Source organism: Triticum dicoccoides, chromosome 5B, assembly GCF_002162155.2.
Source record: "Triticum dicoccoides isolate Atlit2015 ecotype Zavitan chromosome 5B, WEW_v2.0, whole genome shotgun sequence".
NCBI lineage: Eukaryota > Viridiplantae > Streptophyta > Magnoliopsida > Poales > Poaceae > Triticum > Triticum dicoccoides.
In genome coordinates, this window is record NC_041389.1 from 44,471,502 (window position 1) to 44,481,814 (window position 10,313).

A 10,313-nucleotide genomic window follows, 5' to 3' on the forward strand; every position below is an offset into this window, starting at 1 on the left:
AATTCAGTTGATAAACTGAAAGTGATAAAGAAAAACTTTTACAAACTCTGTTTGCTCTTGTTGTTGTAAACATGCAAAGCCAGCATTCAGGTTTCAGCAAATATTATGAACTAACCATACTCACAATAACACTTGGGGTCTCTCAATTACTCATATCAAAGGCATAATCAGCTAGCGAGCGATAATAATAAAACTCGGATGACAACACTTTCTCAAAACAATCATAATATGATATAATAAAATGGTATCTCGCTAGCCCTTTGTGAGATCGCAAAACATAAATGTAGAGCACCTTTAAAGATCAAGGACTGACTAAACATTGTAATTCATGGTAAAAGAGATCCAGTCAAGTCATACCCAATATAAACCAATAGTAATGAATGCAAATGACAGTGTGCTCTCCAGCGGGTGCTTTTTAATAAGAAGGTGATAACTCAACATAAAAGTAAATAGATAGGCCCTTCGTACAGGGAAGCAGAGATTTTTAGAGGTGCAGAGCTCGAATTTAAAATAGAGATTGAATAACATTTTGAGCGGCATACTTTCACTGTCAACGCAACAACTATGAGATGGCGGTATCTTCCATACTACATGCATTATAAGCAGTTCCCAAACAGAATGGTAAAAGTTTATACTCCCCCACCACCAACAAGCATCAATCCATGGCTTGCTCAAAACAACGAGTGCCTCCAACTAACAACATCCCTGGGGGAGTTTTGTTTAATCATATTGATTTGCTTTGATCTTTTTGGATCATGGGACTGGGCACCCCGGTTACCGTCCCTTTCTCGTGAATGAGGAGCGGAGTCCACTCCTCTTGAGAATAACCCACCTAACATGGAAGATATAGGCATCCCTAGTCGAAATATGAGATGCTCGAGCATAAAAAACAGAATTTCATTTGAAGGTTTGGAGTTTGGCACATACAAATTTACTTGGAACAGCAGGTAGATACCGCATATAGGAAGGTATGGTGGACTCATTGCAATAACTTTGGGGTTTAAGGAGTTTGGATGCACAAGCAGTATTCCCGCTTAGTATAGGTGAAGGCTAGCAAAAGACTGGGAAGCGAACAACTGAGAGAGCGACAACAGTCATAAACATGCATTAAAATTAATTCACACCGAGTGCAAACATGAGTATGATATAATCCACCATGAACATAAATATCGTGAAGGCTATGTTGATTTGTTTCAACTACATGCGTGAACATGTGCCAAGTCAAGTCACTCAATTCATTCAAAGGAGGATACCATCCCATCATACCACATCATAATCATTCTAGTAGCATGTTGGCATGCAAGATAAACCATTATAACTCATAGCTAATCAAGCATGTCACAAGCAACTATAATCTCTAAATGTCATTGCAAATATGTTTACTTCATAATAAGCTGAATCAGGAACGATGTACTCATCATATTTAGAAAAACAAGAGAGATCAAGTTCATACCAGCTTTTCTCCATCTTAATCAGTCCATCATATATCGTCATTATTGCCTTTCACTCGCACGACCGAACGATGTGTATAATAATAATAATGCACGTGCATTGGACTAAGCTGGAATCTACAAGCATTCAACTCAAGAGAGAAGACAAAGTAATATGGGCTCTAAGTCAAATAAACAATCATGCATATGAGAGCCACTAAACATTTTCAATATGGTCTTCTACTCTCGACCCCCAAAGCAAAGAAAAGAAAATAAAACTATTTACACGGGAAAGCTCCCAACAAATAAAAGAAGAACGAGAAATCTTTTTGGGTTTTCAATTTAATTCTACTACAAGCAAGGAAATTAAACTAACTATTTTTTGTTTTTTCTTAAGGTTTATCAAACACACAAGAAGAAAACTAGAAAAAGAAAATTAAACTAGCATGGATAATACAATGAAAGAGTATGAGCACCGACCACTAGAATAGTGTGTGAACATGAATGGAAAGTCGGTGAGAAATACGTACTCCCCCAAGCTTAGGCTTTTGGACTAAGTTGGTCTAATGCCAAGGACCACGACTACTCTCCCCGGTGTACTGAGGGGTGTAATCAGGATACCACTGGCTGACCGTCTCCTCCGGATCCCACTGGTAAGATGATGCTCGATAAGGGTCCAGTGCAGGTTCCGGCTCAGGCTCAGGTTCTGGAGTGGATGCTTGGCCTCGATGAGCGTACACTGCTTCCGGCGTGACAAGAAAATTATCTGCAATCAAATCAAACAATAGAGGCGCAGGCAAAATAACAGTCTCATTGTGTTTCTTATTGAATCTCAGGTTATACAGGAGCATCTTATCTTTGTTGTCAATAATGAACTCATGTGCTACCATGCTCTTGTAATCTAAAATGTAAGGAGGCAATTTTGCCTCCTCTTTCTCATGGTGCCTAATAGGTATCTCAAAATGTCTAGCAAGACGTGCAACATAGATACCTCCAAAGATGGGGCCTTTTGTACGATTCAGGGCCGTTTAGCAATGATGGCACCCATACTAAAACTATTATCTCCAAACAAGGCATGGTGAAGAATAATAATATCAGGAACATTGAAGTTTCCACTATTTCCACGACCAATCAAGCATCTACTAGCAAATATGGCAAAGTAGCGTAAATCAGGAAAGTGTATGCTAGAGATTCTCGCGTCGGAACCCTTCTTTGGATCCCCTACAGTGATAGTGTTAACAAAGCCATCCACATCTTTACGATGGGGTTCCTCTAATTTTCCCTCAAAGGGTATCCTACATATCGCGCCAAAATTACGTAAAGACATTTCCCTAAATTCATCATATAAATGAAATGATACTGAAGGCGGTGACTTCTTAGGATAATAAGAAAAGTTTTGCACGAAAGTATTGGTGAGTAAGAGATACTGATCGATCCGGTCATGGAGGAAATCAATGAGGCCTGCATTTTCAATCAAGGAATAAAAGTCTTCATAAATTCCAGCTTCTCTCAAGAAATTACCGCATGGCCATTCACACGGACGTACTTTCGCTATGCGAGGAAGATTATACTTGGCCTTTTCCTTCTCTTTAGCTTGTTTTTTCTTGGGAGCCTTGGCTAGAAGAGCCCCTAAAAAATCTCCTTAATATTTTCTAAAAATTTCTGAAATTTTTAGTAACTTCAAAATAAAAGTGAATAAAACTAAACAAGATTGATAACAACTACTCCTACAAGTGCCTAGAGCCTATATCATGCATTAGAATTACTTGGGACCTCATAACTTTAACATGCAAGCTCAAGAACAGGGTCACCTATGCAGCAAAAATTTGCAATGAATAAAGCACTAGAACAAAAACTAATTGGACCAATGGAGGGTTCACATACCAGGCAACAATCTCCCAAAGCAGTTTTGTGAATGAAGCTTTGAGCAAGGAGATCGAAAATCGCAGCAAAATGAGCTAGAAGTCGTGCTTGAGCTGGATGGGGATTTTTTTGGGAAGAAGATGGAGTGTGTGGGTGCTGGCATAAGTGGAAGGGGTCCACCAGGGGCCCACAAGACAGGGGGGCGTGCCCAGGGGGTGTGGGCGCACCCTCCACTCTCGTGGCCTGGTGCTTGCCCCTCCTGCAGTGATTTTAGTGCCTAAAATCCTCAAATATTCCATAAAAAATCATACTAAATTTGCAGGGCATTTGGAGCACTTTTATTTTCGAGATATTTTTTTATTGCACGGATAATTTAGAAAACAGACAGATAATACTATTTTTGCTTTATTCATTCTAAATAACAGAAAGTAAAAAGAGGGTACAGAAGGTTGTGCCTTCTAGTTTCATCCATCTCATGATCATCAAAATGAATCCACTAACAAGGTTGATCAAGTCTTGTTAACAAACTCACTCCAAATAACACGGAACCGGAGAAATTTCGAATAACACTAAGTTACCTCAACGGGGATATGAACATCCCCAACAATAAGAATATCATACTTTTTCTTGACAGTAGGAAGAGGAAATTCAAAACCTCCAATAATAATAGTTGGAACTTTTCCAATTGAGTTGATGCTATGAACTTGAGATTGTTTCCTCGAAAAGTGTACCATATGCTCATTACCATTAACATGAAAAGTGACATTGCCTTTGTTGCAATCAATAACAGCCCCTACAGTATTCAAAAAGGGTCTACCAAGGATAATCGACATACTATCGTCCTCGGGAATATTAAGAATATCAAAGTCCGTTAAGATAGTGACATTTGCAACCACAACAGGCACATCCTCACAAATACCGACAGGTATAGCAGTTGATTTATCAGCCATTTGCAAAGATATTTCAGTAGGTGTCAACTTATTCAATTCAAGTCTACGATATAAAGAGAGAGGCATAACACTAACACCGGCTCCAAGATCACATAAAGCAGTTTTAACATAATTCTTTTAATGGAGCACGGTATAGTTGGTAGCCATGGATCTCCAAGTTTCTTTGGTATTCCACCCTTAAAAGTGTAATTAGCAAGCATGGTGGAAATTTCAGCTTCCGGTATCTTTCTTTTATTTGTAGTGATATCCTTCATATACTTAGCATAAGGATTTAATTTAAGCATATCAGTTAAGCGCATAAGTAAGAAGATAGGTCTAATCATTTTAGCAAAGCGCTCAAAATCCTCATCATCCTTTGTTTTGGATGATTTAGGAGGAAAGGGCATGGGTTTCTGAACCCATGGTTCTCTTTCTCTACCGTGCTTCCTAGCAACAAAATCTCTCTTATCATAATGTTGATTCTTTGATTGTGGGTTATCAAGATCAACAGCAGGTTCAATCTCTACTTCATTATTTTTGCTAGGTTGAGCATCGACATGAACATTATCATTAACATTATCATGAGGTTCATGTTCATCACCTGATTGTGTTTCAGCATCAGAAATAGAAATATCATTGGGATTCTCAGGTGTGTCTATAACGGGTTCACTAGAAGCATGCAAAGTCCTATCGTTTTTCTTTTTCTTCTTTTTGGAAGAACTAGGTGCCTCTAAATTATTTCTCTGAGAACCTTGCTCGATTATCTTAGGGTGGCCTTCAGGACACAAGGTTCCTGAGTCATTCTACCAGTTCTAGTAGCCACTCTAACAGCAAGGTCAGGTTTATTATTTAATTCATCAAGCAAATAATTTTGAGCTTTAAGAACTTGCTCAGCTTGAGTAGCAACCATAGAAGCATATTTGCTAATGAGTTTAAGTTCACCTTTAACTCTAGCCATATAATTGCTCACGCTTCCTATCTCGAAAGCATTATTCTTTAATTCTCTACCAACATGAGCATTAAAACTTTCTTGTCTAGCCATAAAGTCATCAAATTCATCTAAGCATGGGCTATGAAATTTAGTAGAAGGGATTTCAACTTTATCATATCTATAGAGAGAATTTACCTTTACTACCTGTGTCGGGTTATCAAGACAATGTGGTTCTTCGACAGGTGGTATATTAAGACCATGTATTTCTTCAATAGGTGATAAATTCTTAACATCTTCAGCTTTAATACCTTTTTATTTCATTGATTTTGTTGCCTCTTGCATATCATCAGGACTGAGTAATAGAACACCACTCTTTTTAGGAGTGGGTTTAGGAATAGGCTCAGGAGTTGGCTCAGGAAGAGTCCAATTATTTTCATTGGTCAACATATTATTCAATAGTAATTCAGCTTCGTCGACTGTTCTTTCCCTGAAAACACAACCAGCACAACTATCCAAGTAGTCCTTGGAAGGATCGGTTAGTCCATTATAAAAGATATCAAGTATTTCATTTTTCTTAAGAGGATGATCAGGCAAAGCATTAAGTAATTGGAGAAGCCTCCCCCAAGCTTGTGGGAGACTCTCTTCTTTGATTTGCACAAAATTATATATTTCCCACAAGGCAGCTTGTTTCTTATGAGCAGGGAAATATTTAGCAGAGAAGTAATAAATCATATCCTGGGGACTACGCACACAACCAGGATCAAGAGAATTAAACCAAGTCTTAGCATCACCCTTTAATGAGAACGGAAATATCTTAAGGATATAATAATAGCGAGACTTCTCATCATTAGTAAACAGGGTGGCTATATCATTTAACTTGGTAAGATGTGCCACAACAGTTTCAGATTCAAGGCCATAAAAAGGATCAGATTCAACCAAAGTAATTATTTCAGGATCAACAGAGAATTCATAATCCTTATCAGTAACATAGATAGGTGAAGTAGCAAAAGCAGGGTCAGGTTTCATTCTAGCATTAAGAGATTGCTGCTTCCATTTAGCTAATAACTTTTTAAGATCATATCTTTCTTTACAAGTAAAGATAGCTCTAGCAGCTTCCTCTTCCATAATATAACCCTCAGGAACAACATGTAATTCGTAATCAGGGGGAGAACTTTCATCATCACTATCATCAATAATAGCATCTTCAATAATTTCATTCTCTCTAACCCTAGCAAGTTGTTCATCAAGAAATTCACCTAATGGCAAAGTAGTATCACACACAGAAGTAGTTTCATCATAAGTATCATGCATAGCAGAAGTGGCATCATCAAAACATCCGACATATCAGAATTCATAGCAGTAGCAGGTTTAGGCGTCGCAAGCTTACTCAAAACAGAAGGAGAATCTAGTGCAGAGCTAGATGGCAGTTCCTTACCTCCCCTCGTAGTTGAGGGAAAAATCTTAGTTTTTGCGTCTTTCAAGTTCTTCATAGTGATCAACAGATATAAATCCCAGGTGACTCAAAGAATAGAGCTATGCTCCCCGGCAACGGCGCCAAAAATTAGTCTTGATAACCCACAAGTGTAGGGGATCGCAATAACTTTCGAGGGTAGAGTATTCAACCCAAATTTATTGATTCGACATAAGGGGAGCCAAAGAATATTATTGAGTATTAGCAGTTGAGTTGTCAATTCAACCACACCTGGATAACTTAATATATGCAGCAAAGTATTTAGTAGCAAAGTAGTATGATAGTAATGGTAACAGTGACAAAAGTAGAGATAGTAGTTTTGTAGGAATTGTAACAATAGCAACGGAAAAGTAAATAAGCGTAACACAAGATGTGAAAAGCTCGTAGGCATTGGATCAGTGATGGATAATTATGTCGGATGTGATTCCTCATGTAATAGCTATAACATAGGGTGACACAGAACTAGCTCCAATTCATCAATGTAATGTAGGCAGGTATTCCGAATATAGTCATACGTGCTTATGGAAAAGAACTTGCATGACATCTTTTGTCCTACCCTCCCATGGCAGTGGGGTCCTAGTGGAAACTAAGGGATATTAAGGCCTCCTTTTAATAGAGAACCAGACCAAAGCATTAGCACACAGTGAATACATGAACTCCTCAAACTACGGTCATCACCAAGAAGTATCCCAATTATTGTCACTTCGGGGTTGTCAGATCATAACACATAAGAGGTGACTATAGACTTGCAAGATAGGATCAAGAACACAGATATATTCATGAAAACATAATAGGTTCAGATCTGAAATCATGGCACTCGGGCCCTAGTGACAAGCATTACGCATAGCAAAGTCATAGCAACATCAATCTCAGAACATAGTGGATTCTAGGGATCAAACCCTAAAAAACTAACTTAATTACATGGTAAATCTCATCCAACCCATCATCGTCCAGCAAGCCTACGATGGAATTACTCACACACGGCGGTGAGCATCATGAAATTGGTGATGGAGGATGGTTGATGATGACGATGGTGACGAATCCCCCTCTCCGGAGCCCCGAACGGACTCCAGATCAGCCCTCCCGAGAGAGATTAGGGCTTGGCGGCGGCTCCGTATCGTAAAACGCAATGAAACTTTCTCTCTGATATTTTTTCTCCGCGTGACGGAATATATGGAGTTGGAGTTGAGGTCGGCGGAGCCTCAGGGGGCCCACGAGATAGGGGGCGCGCCCAGGGGGGTGGGTGTTCCCCCCACCCTCGTGGACAGGGTGTGGGGCCCCTGGTCTTGATTCTTTCAGCAGTATTTTTTATATTTTCCGAAACTTGCCTTCGTGGATTTTCAGGACATTTCGAGAACTTATGTTTTCTACACATAAAACAACATCATGGCAGTTGTGCTGAAAACAGCGTCAGTCCGGGTTAGTTTCATTCAAATCATGCAAGTTAGAGTCCAAAACAAGGGCAAAAGTGTTTGGAAAAGTAGATATGTTGGAGGCGTATCATCATGAACTTCTATTAATGATGATATGTGGGTGAAAAATAACAAATGAAGTCAGAAAGGGTTGTAAATTGATGATGTGGCTTTGAATGGTGCATTTTGAACACAGAAAAACTATGGAGTTTAAATAAGTTCAAAAAAATGAAATCCCTTTGTAACAGACGAGTTTCCGTATGAAACCCTGATACTTTGAAAGAGATTGTCCGTTTTGTACACGAAGTGCATCCAGTTTTTGCCGTAACCATCTCTACTTTCTCGCACACGCTATGTGGGTAAAATGATGATACCATGCCAACTTGGAACCTTTTCAGAGTTTATTTCAAATGCTTTTCAATTTCATGGTCTTATAACTCAAAATAATCAGTAAATGCATGAAAAATAACAAATGAAGTCAGAAAGGGTTGTAAATTGATGATGTGGCTTTGAATGGTGCATTTTGAACATAGAAAAACTATGGAGTTCAAATAAGTTCAAAAAAATGAAATCCCTTTGCAACAGACGAGTTTCCGTATGAAACCCTGATACTTCGAAAGAGATTGTCTGTTTTGTACACGAAGTGCATCCAGATTTTGCCATAACCCTCTCTACTTTCTCGCACATGCTATGTGGGTGAAATGATGATACCATGCATGCCAAGTTGGAACCTTTTCAGAGTTCATTTCAAATGCTTTTCAATTTCATGGTCTTATAGCTCAAAATAATCAGTAAATGCATGAAAAATAACAAATGTAATCAGAAATGGTTGTAAATTGATGATGTGGCTATGAATGGTGCAATTCGAAAACAGAAAAACTATGGAGTTCAAATAAGTTCAAAAAAATGAAATCCCTTTGTAACAGACGAGTTTCCGTATGAAACCCTGATACTTCGAAAGAGATTGTCCGTTTTGTACATGAAGTGCATCCAGATTTTGCCATAACCCTCTCTACTTTCTCACACATGCTATGTGAGTGAAATGATCATACCATGCCAACTTGGAACCTTTTCAGAGTTCATTTCAAATGCTTTTCAATTTCATGGTCTTATAGATCAAAATAATCAGTAAATGCATGAAAAATAACAAATGAAGTCAGAAATAGTTGTAAATTGATGATGTGGCTTTGAATGGTGCATTTTGAACATATAAAAACTATGGAGTTCAAATAAGTTCAAAAAAATGAAATCCCTTTGTAACAGACGAGTTTCCGCATGAAACCATGATACTTCGAGAGAGATTGTCCGTTTTGTACACGAAGTGCATCCAGTTTTTGCTGTAACCCACTCTACTTTCTCGCACATGCTATGTGGGTGAAATGATGATACCATGCCAACTTGGAACCTTTTCAGAGTTCATTTCAAATGCTTTTCAATTTCATGGTCTTATAGCTCAAAATAATCAGTAAATGCATGAATAATAACAATTGAAGTCAGAAAGGGTTGTAAATTGATGATGTGGCTTTGAATGGTGCATTTTGAACACAGAAAAACTATGGAGTTCAAATAAGTTCAAAAAAAATGAAATCCCTTTGTAACAGATGAGTTTCCGTATGAAACCCTGATACTTCGAAAGAGATTGTCTGTTTTGTACATGAAGTGCATCCAGATTTTGCCGTAACCCTCTCTACTTTCTCGCACATGCTATGTGGGTGAAATGATGATACCATGCCAAGTTGGAACCTTTTCAGAGTTCATTTCAAATGCTTTTCAATTTCATGGTCTTATAGCTCAAAATAATCAGTAAATGCATGAAAAATAACAAATGTAGTCAGAAATGGTTGTAAATTGATGATGTGGCAAAAAGAATTATCATAAAATAAAATAAATAAGTAAGTAATTTGAAACAAAATAATATAAACTATAATAAAATATATAAGCAGAAACAAAATAAAATAAAATACAATAAACTTTAATAACATAAATAAATTTATGAAACTAAAATTATCAAAGTATTTTTGTTCAAAATCAGTAAAAGCAAAAAGAATTTTCATAAAGAACTTTTTTGTTAGAAACTTTAATAGCAAAAAGAATTATCATAAAATAAAATAAATAAATAATTATAAACAAAACAAAACAAAATAAAATAAAATAAAATAAATAAAGCAAAAAAGAAAACAAAAAACTGGGAAAAAATAAAAAAATTGCTACCTACTGGGCCACCACGTCCTGAATGCGACTGGAAACCCTATTGGGCCAGGATTCAGGCCCGCAGAC